Raw genomic sequence first — 15,785 nt, forward strand, 5'->3', positions numbered from 1 at the left:
CAAGAGGCTGGACGGGCCAGATCATGGAGAGGATGGCTCTAGCTACAGGGTAGTGAATGGGCCACAGAGCGGTAGCAGGCAGACCAGTGAGGAGCCTATTGATGGTGGCTTGGACCACAGTGCTAACATTGGAGGTGGTGAAGAGTGGTCCTGCACTAGATTTTGTGTGTGCGTGCAAGTGTGCATATTCCCGTCTACCCACCCACCCATCCAGCTCTAACACATGACTTTAGGATTCTCTCTTGCACAATCATTATCCAACATACAGAGGCTATTTAGAGCCCACACGTGAAGGGTGGGTCATTGTCAGATTCCATTCAAAACAAAACAGAGACTGCACCATTATTAACTTTCACTTCCCTGAACGCAGACTGAAATTTAACAAAAGCTGGCTCATGAGTTTTCAAATAATGTTGTAAGTCCATCTCTCAAACATTTAATAATTGCCTGCTACGTGTAACTACGGGCCCCTGGGTCATAACGCGATAGACTTGTACTTAGAATTTTTTTTTAATTGAGACATTTTCAAATAAATTCTACACAGAGTAGGGCTCCTATTTTCTCCTTCCCTAACCCATATCCTATTTTGTAAATTTTATTTCTGTATTACGTAAGAATTCATGTTCACTGAGGGAAGAAAAACCTAGAAATTGCAGAAGTGGGTGGTCAAAAAGGGAGCAAGAATCACTCATAATCTTTCCCCCTGAAAAAGCAACATTAACATTTTGGGATATATATATATTCTTTCCAGACATTGTTCCACGAATGCCAATAAAATGAGCTCATCAATACTTTTACACTCTATAATGAAAATTTTCCCATGTCAGTGAGTAGCACTTCCACCCCAGCATCCTTGATTGTGACACAGAGGTCAATGTTTCGATGGGCCATAGTTTATTTACCTACTCCCCTACTGTTGGATGTTTAGGTTGCTTCTGACTTTTTACTACTATTATATAACACTACAGTGAGCATCCTTGCCCATGCATCCATGCACACTTCTTTCATTGTTTTTCTACTTTTGTTTCACTTGGTTGAAATCTATGCATATTTATAGGCGCCTTAAATCTGTTTTGAAAGAAGACAGAATAAACGGATAATCTACGATGGGTAGGCAAGGCCTGGCACCTCTGAACAGCGGCTCCACAGAATTTCTGAGGAAGAGTACGGAGGTTTCTGAGGAGAAAGGCAGGCCCAGCCACACACCTGCCGACGTGTTAAAAGTCAGGTTCGCTTCAGTCGGTCCTGGCAGCGGCACGAGATCTTGCATTTCTACAAAACTCCCAGGTGGTGCTGAAATTGCTGGTCCATGGACCACACTCAGCAGTAAAGCTCTGGAGCTGTGCTGTCCTCTATGGCAGTCACGAGCCACATGTGGCTGGTGAGCCCTTGAAATGTGACCCACCCAAATTCAAATTCAGATGTGATGAGTGTAAACTATGCACCAGGTTTCAAGACTTAGTACAAAAAAAAAAGGAATGTGAACAACTATCTCATTAATTTTTGTGTTGACTGCATGCTGAAATGATAATATTTTGGATACATCAGGTTAAATAAAAATACTTTAGAAATGATTTCACCTGTGTTACATTTTTAAGTGGCTACTAGAAAATTAAAAATTACATATGTGGGTCATATTATATTTCTAGGCTGCTCTAGAGCAAGACAATTATCAAAATATAGCTTGAAGACTGCCCATACCTGAATCACCTGGGGATGGGTGTTTGTTAAAACTGCAGTTTCCTGAGCCCCACCCAGGAGTCTGTGAACCTTTACTCTGGTGCTAGAGACAGGTAAGCAAGTTCTGGAGTGAAGGGGACTGCTGATGATGTATGAACAGGGTTTTGTGGGAGCCAAAGTAGGAGGTCAGGGAAGGCTTCCTGTAGGAGGAGAAGCCAGCTCCATCTTGGCAGAGTGACAGTCACACTCCCTGTGCCTTCCCTGCCAAACAGCAGCCTGAATTCCCTCAATGGGTTTGTGTACCTTCTGGAGGGCAGGAATCATCTGATCGCCCCACAGATTTGAGCTTTCCCTCAAAATGCCTCTTGGAGGATGCCTTGCAGCAGGCCTCTCTCCCACCTCCTTCTGTAACAGATTTGCATCTTCCCCCACCTCTGCCTTAATCTGGACCCTCACGAGGCCAAGATAAGCCATCCACTAAGATTACTGGGTCAATGGGTCCTGCCCAGAGACATGAGCGCCCAGCTGGCCTGCTCCCCTCCATCCCTATCCCTCAGGTGCTGAGCCCAGCCACACGTGTCACCTAAGCCCACCACCAGTGCTGAGCCAGAAGAGCCTTGGTGTCTGCCCCTTCTGTCCCCATCATCCCCCAGGCCCACCAGCCACAGCCACTGGAAAAGGAAGCACCACTCACCAGCTGCCGGTGACATTTTCTCTGCCCACAGGCCACCTTTCAAAGAAAGCAAATGCCCTTGTTCAGACTCTGGAGCAAGCCGAATCAGGGCAGCCCAGCTGAGTTCACTCAGTGTGGGGATCTCGCAGAGCGGCACCGCTCAGCATCTATGGCAGAGCAGTGGGCAGCGGAATGAACATCTGGGGCCATGTTTGATATACAATCCAAATGTCACCCCCACCTGCGGGGGCGGCTAGGCAGGCTGCAAAGTGGTTCATTCACCTGCCCAAACTGCAGGACTGGCTTCCACAGGTAAAACACTCACACGAAAGGCTGAGGAGGGCTGTCTCACGAAGAGGCCTGCCCCGGCCTTCCGCGAGGAGGAAGGCTGGGTGCGTGGGCAAGGAGGAAGGAAGGCTCCGCCCAGCAGACACTTCTGCTGCGGCCACCTTTCCAGGCAGGAAATGGATTCTCCTGTCACTCCAGCAAAGGCCTGACTCAGGCTGGAAGAAACACAGGGCCCTTTGCCAGGGTCCTTCTTAGAATGAGAGGCGTTTGGCTAATGGAGCCCTTTGCAACCACATCAGAACTTTTCAGTGTGTGGTGGACGCCAGGCTGTTTATCTAAGGGGTGGATAGTGTGAGAGATACAGGGCAGCTTGGCTCCAAGAGCTGGCCCCAGCCAGAGAAAGCTGATTCAGCAGCTCTTCCTGGGCAGAGCTGAGCAGCAATAAACATGGGGAGAGAGAAGGGTGGGCCCCGAGTCCAGCTGGGGCACATCTGTAACCCACAAGTCCAACTCCTCACCCTCCCAAGAGGCTGGAGGTCCCAGCAACTCTAGCTTTGGGGCTCTAATCCGCAAACTTTAATCCACTTTTTTTTCAGCTCAGGAACAAAGGGAACATTATTACTACAAGAGTCCGATGGTTCCCTGACCCAGAAATTCCTCTTACAATAAGGCAAGGCATCCAGTCTCCCTGGGGACCATGAGAGATCAAGAGAAACCTCTGAATTGGTTTGTCCATTCTACGAACGGAGGGCTTGTCAGTGCCTGTGTTAGACACTAGAGAGAATCACAGAGACAGAGAGACAGACAATAGTGATATGTGTGGCTTTTCTTAAAGTTCTCATTCACTGTGGCCTGGAAAGTGCTTCCCCTTTCCTTTCCTTCTTTGATGACCTTATCAAGCGGCATCTACTCTGGAAAGCCATCTTTGTCCATTCAAGCCTAAGTTCATACCTCCTTTCTTTGAATTCCTAAAGCACTCCTTATTGGAATTCCCTATTTCAGTACAGCATAGTCTTTTATGATTTTTTCTTTTTTTTTACAAGTTCACCTCATTGCCCAAGAGCAAGCATCTCTCCCCTTGAATGGCATTGGCATCCTTTTCGGGAATCAGTTGGTGGACCATAAATGAATGGGTTTATTCCTGGACTCTCACTTCTACTCTTTTGATTTATACGTTTACCCTTATATCTGTACCATACCATCTTGATTACTGTAGCTTTGTATTAAGTTGTTTTCTTTTTTAATAGACTTTAGTTTTTATAGCAGTTTTAGGTGCACAGCAAAACTGAGCAGAAAATACAGGGAGTTCTCATATATGCCCTGACCCTACACACTGGCAGTCTCCCCCACTATCAAAATCCAAGACCAGAGTGGTACGTTTGTCACAACTGCTGAACCTATGTAGACACATTACTATCACCCAAAGCCCATAGTTTACTTTACAGTTCATTCTTGGTGTTGGTGTATTCTATGGATTTTGATGAGTGTATATAATGACATGTATCCAATATTATAGTATAATATAGAAGTTTCACTGCCCTAGAAATCCTCTGTGCTCCATCTACCCACCATCCCCTTACCTCTAGCCCCTGGAAACCATTGATATTTTTACTGTCTCTATAGTTTTGGTTTCTACAGAACGTCATATAGTTGGAATCTTATAGTATGTAGCCTTTTCAGGTTGGCTCTACTTCTTTTACAGTATGCATGTAAGGTTCTTCTGTGTCTTTTCATGGCTTGATAACTCATGTTTTGTCTGGATAACTCATTCGTTGTCTGGATGTACGACAGTTAATTTATGTATCACCTACTGAAGGACATCTTGGTTGCCTCCAAGTTTTGGCAATTATAAATAATGCTGCTATAAAATATCCATGTGCAGGTTTTTGTCTGGACATAAATTTCAACTCATTTGGGTAAATACCAAGGAGGTTGATTAATGAATTGTATAATAAGAGTGTGTTTAGCTTTGTAAAAAACTGCCAAACTGTCTTCCAAAGTGGCTGTACTATTTTGCATTCCAACCAGCAATAAATGAGTTACTGTTGCTCTACATCCTCACCAGCACTTAAGTGTTGCCAGTTTTTTATTTTCATCATTCTAATATAGGTGTGTAGTGGTATCTCATTGTTGTTTTAATTTGCAACTCTCTAATAACATACTCGTATGATGTTGAGTATCTTTTCATACTCGTATGTTTATTTGCCATCTATCTATTTAGAGAGATGCCTATTCAGATCTTTGCCTATTCATTAATCAGGTTGTTCATTTTCTTGTTGAGTTTTAAGAGTTCTCGATATAGTTTTGATGATAGTCATTATCAGATACGTCTTTTGCAAATATTTTCTCCCAGTCTGTGACTTATCTTATCAATCTTTTTATGTATTAAGTTCTGGAATCAGGAAGTGTTGAGTCCCTCATCTTTGTTTTTATTTTTCAGGATTTTTTTTGGCTGTTTGGAATCTCTTGAATTTCCATATGAATTTCGGGATCAGCTTGTCAATTTCTGCAAAGTAGCCAGGTGAGATTTGATAGGAATGCATAGAATTTGTAGATGAATTTGTGGAGTACTGCCTTCTTAACAATATTAAATCCTCCAATCCATGAACATGGGATGTCTTTCCATTTACTTAGTAACATTTTTGTTTTAAAGTCTATTTTGTCTGATATTTGTATAGCCACTATAGCTCTCTTGTTTTCTATTATAATATTTTAATTCCCTTAATAATTTTTTTCACTATATTTATGAGTTATTTCTTAATGGTTCTCTAGGGCTTACAGTATACATCTTACCTTATCAGAGTCTACTTTATACTAGCTTAATTCCAGTGAGATAGAGAAACATTACTCCTATATAGCTATATTCTCTTTTCTTGTTTTGTACTGTTATTTATACATATTACATTAATATGTCTTACAAACCCAATATTGCTATAATTATTATTCCACAGTAGCTCCCGACTAGGAGCTGAGGGGAAAGGGAGTCCTGTGTTCTGGGCTGCATAGGCCAGGAATAGAGCTTCTGTCAAGCTTAGATGGGGAAAAAGGGGAACGGTTGTGGTTCAAATGCCACAAACTCTTGCCATTTTTACTGAAATTTAGTCGATTTTCTTAAATAAATATTTCTCCATTTGTTATATGTTTGTAGGCCCTTAGGACAATTTCCAGAGACTTTAATTTATTTTAAAAAAATAACTTTCACCATTTATGGTTGTTGCACCAGGGTGAGAGTTCAGAGAGCTCATCAGGCAGCCATTCCAGAAGTGCTCGCCTTTCATGTTTTGTTTCTGTTCCCCCACCCCAAAGCACCCAGCACAGTGCTGGCTGCCAGCTGGGACAGCGATCATCACACCCTTGGTGTCTAATGATATTCAAAATGGTGGCACAACTCTGAACTTTCACATGAAGATATAAAAACAACACATTTGAGAGGGACTGGACAGCAAGCACCTCTAAAACAATTATTAGCAAATCCTTTTTTGGGGAAGGGGTGTAGCAGAATTCTCTGTTCAAATGAAATCTACTATCAAACTTCAATACATATTTTGGGGGTATAGATATCCTATCATTCTAGAACAATCTGTTGTTCTAGTCCCATTGAATTTTATTAACTCCTTTGTCAAAAATCAATTAGCTATATATGTGTGGGTCTGCTATTTCTGGACTCTATGCTATTCCACTGATAGATAGATATATATATCCTGACACCAACACTATCCTATCTTGATTACTGTAGGTTTTTAGTTAAGTCTTAAAATCAAACTTTTTCTTCTTTTTCAAAATTGTTTTGATCATCCTAGATCATTTGCATTTTCAAACACATTTTAGAATAAATTGATTAATTTCTACAAAATGAAAGCCTCCTGGGATTTTAAAACATTGGGATTGCATTGACTCTGTAGATCAATTTAGGGAGAATAGCTATCTTAACAATATGGAGACTTCTGACTCATGAATATGGTAAATCTCTCATTTATTTAGATCTCCTTACAATTCATTCAACAATGTATTATAGTTTTCGATGTAAAGGTCTCACACATCTTTCATTAAATTCATTCCTAAGTGTTTTATGTGTTTTGATACTATTATTATAGTGTTTTAAAATTTAATTTTCTGTTTGCTGCTAGTATACATAAATACAATTGATTTTTGCATATTGATCTTTATCCTGCAACTTTGTGAAAATTACTTATTAATTCTCGTAGGTATTTTTGTCTTTTGCATATTCCTTAGTATTTTCTACATCGACAATCATGTCAGCCAAAAAAAAAAAACCACCGAAAATTTTACACTTTCCTTTTCCAAATCTGTATACTTTTCATTTTCTTTTCTTATTTCAATGGCTAGACTGTCCAATACAATGTTGAACAGAAGAAGTAAGAGAGACTATTCTTACCTTATTCCAGTCTTAGGAGGAAAGCATTCAGTCTTTTACCTTGGAATATGATGATAGTGGTAGGTTTGTGTAGATGCTCAGGTTGAAGAAGTTTCCTTTGATTTTTAGTTTATTGAGTTTTTAAATTATTATCATAAATGAATGCTGACTTTTATCCAAAGCTTTTGCTGAATCTATGGATATCAGTTTTTCCTCCTTTAGTCTGTTAATGTGACGAATTAACATCTATTGGTTTTGGAGTGTTGAACCAAATTGCATTTTTGAGATAAATCCTACTTGGTTATAATGTATTATCCTTTTCATATTCTGCTGGACTAGATTTGCTACTGTTTTTGCAAGGAATCTTGCATCTCTTAATAATAGCCTTATGGCTATTATTCTGAATTTTCTTTTCTTATAATGTTCTTATCAGGTTTTGATACCAGGGTTAATGCTGATTTTCATACAATGAGTTGGAAAATGTTCCTTCTTCCTAAGAGTTTCTGTGTAAAATGGTATTTTTTCATTCCTGAATGTTGGACCTACTGGGCTCTCACATCCTAAAAAGAAATTAATCCTTCGAAGGCATAAGACACTAGGCTTAAAAGAGAAAATAAGATGAAAAAGTTCTAGAAAAGGGTAGTAATGATGGCTGCACATCAATGTGAATGCACTTAATGCCAACGAAGTGTACACTTAAAAATGGCAGGTTTTATGTTTTATATGTATATACTTGACCATTATAAAGAGGGTGCCAAAAAAATGAATACACATTTTAAGAAAGGAAAAAACTATTAAAATTGTAATACTCAATATATACCAATAACAAAATATGAATACAAGTCATGTGTATACATTTTTTGGCACCCCCATATCTACATATATATACACATTATATACTTGTATATGTGTGTGTATATATATCAGGGTGCCAAAAAAAATGTATACACATGACTTGTATTCATATTTTGTTATTGGTATATATTGAGTATTACAATTTTAATAGTTTTTTCCTTTCTTAAAATGTGTATTCATTTTTTTGGCTCTCTCTCTCTCTCTCTCTCTCTCCCTCCCTCCCTCCCTCTCTCTCAATCTCTCTCTCTCCTAACTGTATTAACTTGCTAGGGCTGCTGTAACACAGTACCACAAACTGAGTGGCTTAAATAACAGGAATGTTTTATCTCAGTCCTGGAGGCTAGGAGTCCAAGATCAAGGTGTTGGCAGGGTTAGTTCCTTCTTAGGTCTGTGCAGGGGGACCTGTTCCATGTCTCTTCTCTAATTTCTGATGGGTTGCTGGCAATCGTTGGTGTCCCTTGGCTTGTAGGAATATTACCTCTATCACTGTCTTCATCTCCACATGGTGTTCTCCCTGTGTGCATGTCTGTGTCCAAATTTCCCCTTTTTATAAGGACACCAGTCATTAGATTAGGGGCCCACCCTGTTCCAGTATGACCTCATCTTAACTAATTACATCTGCAACAACCCTGTTTCTAAATAAGGTCACATACTGAGGTCCTGGGAATTAGGACTTCAACATGTAAATTTGGGGGGACACATTAAGACTTCAATCTCTAACACCAACGCACATTAAAACAATACATAACTATTAAAAGAGAAAATACTTGCCCATATTCTACCAAAAGTCTCTCCCTGAACTCACAGTGGTGCTATACAACATTTTGGAAAACGTGACTAATAATAATAATACATAGTGCATAGCTAGTCAGATTTGGATTCAATTCAGTTTCCTCATCTGTAAAATGGGGACAGTGATAGAACCTGCCTGATAAGGTGGGTGAGAGGATTAAATGAGATGTGTATAAAGCGCTTGGCTCAGAGCCTGGCACAAACTAAGTGCTCCATGCACATTAGCAATTGTTATCATTACTGTCATCATCATCACGCTTACTCCAGGCTGCGTCCCTGATGCCAGGGAAAGTGCTTGGGAAGCTACAGCCCTGAGGTCAGTAGGGAGCCCATGAGGGGCAGATGGATCTGGGAGGGGTCTTGGCCAAGCCTGGCCTGGCCATGAGCGTCTAGGGGCCCCAGGGGAGCTGTCCAGCTGGTGTGCGTGGGCTGAGCTTGGGGAAGAGGCCTCTGGCTTTTCCAGCAGCTCATCAGGTACGTGGGGGCTAGCTGGGACATGTTTTACATTAACGTGGTAGAGCCTGGGCTGATCCCCCAACGCCCACAGTGAGATGCACAAAGAAAGTGAAGATGTGCAGGATGGTGCCATCCGAGGGGAACGTCCTCAAACCTGGAAGGTGTCCAAACCACTAACTACACCTGTCTCTCCCGGAACTGCCAGTGTCTTCATTCCCCATACCCCCACCATGCTGACCTGCAGCCTTCAGAGAAAGCACTGGCTGGGACTCGAGAGGCGGGTTTCAGTGCCAGCCTGCAAGGACTTGCTGGGCAACTGGGGCAAGCGGATCGGCTTCTCTGGGCAGCAGTGGCCTCATCTGTGAAACACTTGCCCTGTTTCCACGGTTGTTGTGAAGATCCAAGGAAAAGACACATGAGAAAGTGCTGCCAAATGCCAGATGCAATTATTCCTACTTAACTTCTCTGAGCCTCAGTCCACTCATCTGTGAAATGGGGCCAAGCTTGTTTTCTCCTCACTGGAGACTGATGAGAAGTTGAAAAGGGAAAATGAATATGCAAAGTACTTTAACACATGCCAGGCACAGAGGAAACCATCAGAAGCAGTCTCCTCTCTTAGTCCCGCTCTATCACTATTTTGGTACTGTAGTTAATGATGGAATGCCTGAGCTCTGAAGTCAGAATTCCAGCTTATTCCTCCCTAGCTACATGACCTTGGCCAAGTCACCTAACCTCTCTGGGACCCAGTTTCTTCATTTGTAAGATGGGGTGAGTAAAAATAGCCACCCCATGGTAGTGTGTGGATTAAATGAGCTAACACAAGTGAGCAGGGGGCTTGATAAATCGGATCTTTTTCAAGATGAAGAAACTGTAGTGGTATCTTCCTGTCTCTGGTGCTTTCCTCCAGCCCTTTCTGCTTTTGGGGAGCTGTCAGCTAAGCTACCCTGCCCTCACTGTCAATGGCTGAAAGGACTTCAGGGTCCTGCACCTGTAACTTCACAGCCTTCACTGTTTAAGGCTCTTGTACTTTGTCCCAGCACGAGATTGCTCACGTTCCCCTTGTCCAGGAGGGAAGGGCGATGCTAGCGAGGGCAGCCGACCACCTAGAAAGCTACTGACCAAGGAGCTGGGTCAGAGATCCTGGATTCAGTCAGCTCTGAGTCTGGCTTCAGGGAGAACAGGTAGAGCCCCCCCAAACAGAGTCTGAGGGGTGGTTTTCTAGTGGGAAACTGGAGCTACACTCCAATCCCTTCAACACCCCAGTGTTGCTTGCTGGCCCCTCCTTCCTCTCATCCCCAGGAAGGGGTGGGGCTGGAAGAGCGGGGGTGCTGGGCTGGGAGAGTGAGCGCAGGGCAGTGTGAGGGGCAGGGCTAGAGGGGTCACCTGAGACTAGAAGAAGAGCTGGGCTTCCTCCCCAGGCTACAGGAGCCCCTGGAGGACGCTGATCAGGAACGATCCTGTGCAAGCAGAATTCTAGCAATAAACCTGCCCGGCACGTAAGATGGAACAGTGGTGAAAGAGACATCTGTGTGTGGGACAGATCACCAGAGAGATACTGGCACCAGCCCAGGGTGCCTGCGATGACACTCCCCTACAGAGGAGGAGGCCAACCTAAGACAAGTCTGTGCGCGCGCGCGCGCGCGTGTGTGTGCGTGTGTGTGTGTGTGTGTGTGTGCGCGCGCGCGTGCGTGTGTGTGTGTGTGTGCGCGTGTGCGCGTGTGTGTTTTCCGGCAGCGTCCTGGCTGAGGTCACCCTGTTCCCTCCTCGAGAATCTCTAGCTCTTCCTTAGCCTCACCAGAGACCATAAGATTTCTAAACCCCCACCCCCTAAGCTGCTCCACACTTCCCTCTTCCACACGGATCTCTGGGGACCATCAACAAAGAGCGCAAGCCCTGAAGAAGGTGGAGAGGGAAGGACGAAGGGCAGGCCTCCAGCTTCCATTTCCAGCCGAATCACATCCCCAGCCCCAGTATTTCTCGGATCCTCTCATCCTGATCATCTCTCCCAATGGCCCAGAACTGTGCTCCCCAAAGTGCCCTAGACACCATGGGATCAAATTCAGGCCAAAGTTTGGGACAAGGCCGCCGTTCAATGCAGTGAGATTCCAGAACTGGTCCCCAGCGTGCTCCCCTGACACTGCTCTCTCTTGGGCAGAAGCCAAGTGGGACACTTCTAATCGACAACCCAACATCCTGGCCTTCCTCCTTCCCTTTCTCCAAGCGTCTCCTTTTCTCACTTTTTCTCAATCCCAAATGGGTCAGGGTTCTTCCAGGCCCGATCCTCATCCCTTCCCTCCCCTCAAAGTCTTGTGCAAAATGAAATAAACAAAAGAATAAGGTAAAGAAGAAGGCTTGGGTCATGGGCAGAGTCCAGCTCTTCCCTGTGGCCTTGCCCTGTCAACACGGAACCCTCACTTCCCAAGAGCTCGCCCCTCTCCTCTGCTTGGGAGTAACCCTGGAGCTGTTGATGAGCACCAGTGAAACTCAGGAAAGGGTGCTGAAAGCTTCCTCAAAGATGCTGGAAGCCTCCCATGAGACCCCCCTACTGTCAGGTGGACCCAGCAAAAGCCAGGCAGGCCCAGGGAGTTTCAACCAGAAGCACTGCTGCTCCAGGTGACTTGGGTAGGGCACCTGCGCCCCCCTCTCCCCCATTTTCTTCTCCTATTAGAAACTTCACAGAATAAGAGACCAAAACACATGTGAAACCTCTTTGGAGGTTGTGGTGAGGAGAGCACTAAGTATGCACCATCTCTAACGCTGCTTCAATTCTGCTTCCATCTGATGGTTTCATCTCTGGCTTCACATCTTTTGTTGTTTTTCTGCCTTTCATGGGACACAAGCCTATTCATGATCTCTGGCCCAACTGACGTCTCCAGTTGCGTGTCTTCTCAATGCTGCACGTCCCCACATACTATATGGCATACCTACCCGGACATAACATGCTGTTCCACAGCTCTGTGCCTTTGCACACTCTGTTCCTCTTACCTGGAATACTCCACCCTATGTGATCCCTTGCCGTCATGACCTCTCAGGCCTTTGTGAAGGTTTATCCTTCACTTATTTCCTCCTCTAGATTGCTTCTGTAGTTTGGTCACACTTCTAAAAGTGCCCTTACCACTATATTGCAATTATTTGTTTGTACACCTGCGTCCTTTCAAAAGCCTGTGAGCTTCTTAAAAGCAACATCTGTGCCTTAACATACCCACTGTCCATTACACAACTAAACTACATTTCCCAGCCTCCCTTGCTGGGAGGTATAGTCCTGTGACTGAATTCTGACCAGTGGAATATGAGCAGGGGTGATATATGCCTCCTCCAGAGAGTCCATAGAATCTCCCTGCAATCCTCCACACTCTCTCTTCCCACCCCTATTGTCTGGATACAGAGATCTATGGGGGCTAGAGTCACCAGACAATAAAGCCTGGGTTCCTGAATGACTACCTGGCGCAGAGCCCTCCAATAACTTGTTTTGGTCTATGACATGAGCAAGAAATAAATTTCTATAATATTATATTAAGTCATTGAGAGTTTATTACACAGCAGTTAGCCTGTCCTAATACAAAGGAGCTCGGTCAAGGTCTGTTGAGCCAAATCGAAAGAGGGAAGACAATATAAAATGCAGAAACCTCCTTGATCCAATCAAGTCAGGCATTACACTCCTGCACAACTGAACTATTCCCCAAGCCAAGACATCGCCCCTCCTCCCCCTGCCCCATCCACCAAATCACAGTACATTCCCCAGGAAGGACTAAGAAGGGTGGGGAATGAAGACTTGCCAGGTGACCTATAAAAGTCACCATAGATGAGTAAGCCCCAACTTGAGATCCTGGTTCCACAAGTTTGTAGAAGGCACACAGAGATGCAAAGTTGAACTGCAGGGAGGGACCTGCTCTTCCCCACACGGGCATCAACACCCCTGACACACGACCATTCACGCTCATAGTTACCCTGCCAATGACGGGAAATCACCACCTCTCTGAGGCAGCCCACACCACCCCTGGCAGCTTCTGGAAAGTGCTGGAACAATGTTCCGCACATACAGCCCCAATGCACCAGGCCACATTCCCACCTGGTCACAAAGGGCTATGACCAAATGGGAGACAGATCACACTGGACAGAAGAAAGAAAAAGAAATGGCGAAGAAGGACTTCAAATGTATGTGTCCAGTATCTATGCCCTCGCTACTCAAGGTGTGATCCTGAGACTAGCCGTGTCATCACCTGAGAGCTTGGTGGAAATGCAAAACATCAAGCCCCAAGCAGACCTGCTGAATCAGAATCTGCATTTTAACAAGATCAGCTAAGTAGTTGGCATGCACCTTAAAATGTGAAAGCCCTCCCTGTTCCACCCAATCTCTAACAAGTGTCCCCAACAGCAAGGCTAGCCTATAAGCAAAGACAGGCACACGGGAGGAAAAACGGGAAGCCAAACAGTAGAACTTGTCCTTAGAGTGGAGGAGGGCGCAGGCCTCTCTCCCCATTCCCTGATACAGTAGTCCCCCTTATCTGCCGCTGTTTCACTTTTCATGGCTTCAGTTACCTGAGGTGTATCTCAGTCTGAAAATATTAAATGGAAAATTCCAGAAATAAACAATGCACACGTTTTAAAATTCGCGCCATTCTGAGAAACATGATGAAATCTCTCGCCATCCCATTCTGTCCCACCCAGGATGTGAATCTTTCCCGTGTTCAGCGAATCCATGCTGTGTACACTCCCTGCCTGTCAGTCACTTAGTAGCCATCGGTTATCAGATCAGTTATCAGAGAGAGAACAACCACCCCCATACACATGACTTTTATTACAGTATATTGTTATAATTGTTCTATTTTATTATTAGTTACTGTTGTTAATTTCTTACTTGCCTAATTATAAATTAAACTTTGGGTATGTAGGTATAGAAAACAACACAGTATATATAGGGTTTGGTACTATCCATGGTTTCAGACATCCACTGGGGGTCTTGGAACATATCTCCCTCAGATAAGGGGGGACTACGGTACTCAGCTCCAGCTGGCTATGCATTCATTCATTCATTCAAAGTTTTCTTGAGCACTTGTTATGTGTTAGGCACTGTTCTAGGCACTAGAAAAACAGAAGTTAAAAGAACAGGCAAAGTCCTGCTTGCCTACAGCTCACATTCCAGGAGGGATGAGACAGTAAACAAGTAGACAAATAAGACCATGATAGACTGTGATAAGTGTCAAAGACAATAGGATGTGACAATGTAACTAGGAGTGAAAGGGCTGGGGTGAGGGCTCTCTGAGGGGAGCTAGGCGAGGAAGCAGTCAAGGGAGGCCTCTCTGGGAGGGGCCACACGGGTTGAGGCCTGAGTGCCAGGAGTCAGCTGATTGGAAATCTGGGGAAAGGGCGGTGCAGGCGGTGGGAAGAACAACAGTAAAGGCTTCAAGGCAGCACTGTGCTTGGTGTTCCAGGAACAAGCAAGTGATTGGCAAACTGAAAGCCAATGAAAGGAGCCCAGAAGGGCAAATGGGGACCCACCAGACAGAGCCTGGGGCAGGGTAAGGAGTTGGGAGTTCATTCCAAAAAGAAAGGAAGTCTTTCAGAAATATTATAAATAGGGGTGTGACGCGATCTGATTTATGTTTTAAAAGGATCCCTCTAGTTGGTGGGAAGACAAGAGTATAAGTAGAAGACCCCTGAAGAAGCTGGCTCAGTTGCTCAGGTGAGAGGTGATGGAGCCTGCACCAGGGTGGGGGCGGAACAGACAGAGAGGAAGAGGGCAGAGCTGGGCTACGTTTTGAGTTAGGTCTGAGAGGATGCCTGGACTTGCTGTTGGGTTGGATATGGGACATGACTGGCCAGGTTTGGGATGGTCCCAACTGCATTTGAATCCCTTTGGCACCTCAGGTGCTCATAACAGCTGACCCAGGCAACCATGGGCCTTAGTCTGGCCTGGTGGCATTAAGGGCCCATATGGGCACCCGCTGCCTCAATGGCTTCCTTCCTGGTCACTGAGGTCAGCCATTTAGCCCACAGGAGTCTTTTCCTGTAGCTTCTTCTTTCTGTAGGTCCCTATAGGCCAAAGGCTTCCTAGTGCCTCTCCTCATTCTCAAAAGGAGAACACAAGGTGGGGGCCGTATGGAAAAAGGGAAAAATCCCCGAAGCAAAAACTAAAACTCAGGCAGAGTTGCAGGGGGTGGGGTGGTCCCTGTAAAGCAGCACACGCAGGAGGCAAGTCCCCCAGGGTCGGTTGGCTGTAGGCTTCCCAGGCCCTGTGGCCCTCTGTTTCACAAGGCTTTCCTGCGGGGACAACTTGACTCCTGCTCGAGAACCAGGAAATGCAATAGGAAAAATTTTCCCACAGAATGTGGTATTCTCCAGTCATCATGGTGCCCAGCTTGGTCACTTGTCCAGGTAGCAGCCCTGCTGACTCAGGTCATGGCTTTTTCTTGGTGACCTCATAAACATGGCAGCTGCCCACTTAGGACTTGGTGCGGGAGGAGAGAAAGGGCTCGCTGCCGAGGACTGCCTGGTGCCTGTACGCAGGCCTGCCCACCTCTCTGGCTCTGTCCTCCCTGACCTTGCATGTGGCCACGACAGTCCCGCCTCCATACCTTCACTCACGTAGACCCCTCTGCCTGGACCACCTTCTCGGTCTACCTGAACCCAGCCCTTCTCCCAGGCCCACCTTCAGTCCCACCTTGT

General features: G+C 45.0%; 1 protein-coding gene across 4 annotated transcripts in view; it reads right to left on the reverse strand.

Moving 5' to 3' along the window:
- The window catches only part of SH3PXD2A (SH3 and PX domains 2A), a 221,563-nt gene that overhangs the window by 143,605 nt on the left and 62,173 nt on the right, over positions 1 to 15,785 (reverse strand). The window contains exon 1 of one of the 4 annotated variants that reach the window (XM_019636365.1): positions 2,375 to 2,688. The exons of the other annotated variants lie outside the window; for them this stretch is intronic. The gene's annotated coding sequence lies outside the window, so the exon portion shown is untranslated. Of the gene's footprint in view, positions 1 to 2,374; positions 2,689 to 15,785 lie in introns of those variants that run through there. 4 annotated transcript variants of the gene reach the window in all.

The sequence above is a fragment of the Hipposideros armiger genome, unplaced genomic scaffold, assembly GCF_001890085.2.
Source record: "Hipposideros armiger isolate ML-2016 unplaced genomic scaffold, ASM189008v1 scaffold_28, whole genome shotgun sequence".
Classification (NCBI taxonomy): domain Eukaryota; kingdom Metazoa; phylum Chordata; class Mammalia; order Chiroptera; family Hipposideridae; genus Hipposideros; species Hipposideros armiger.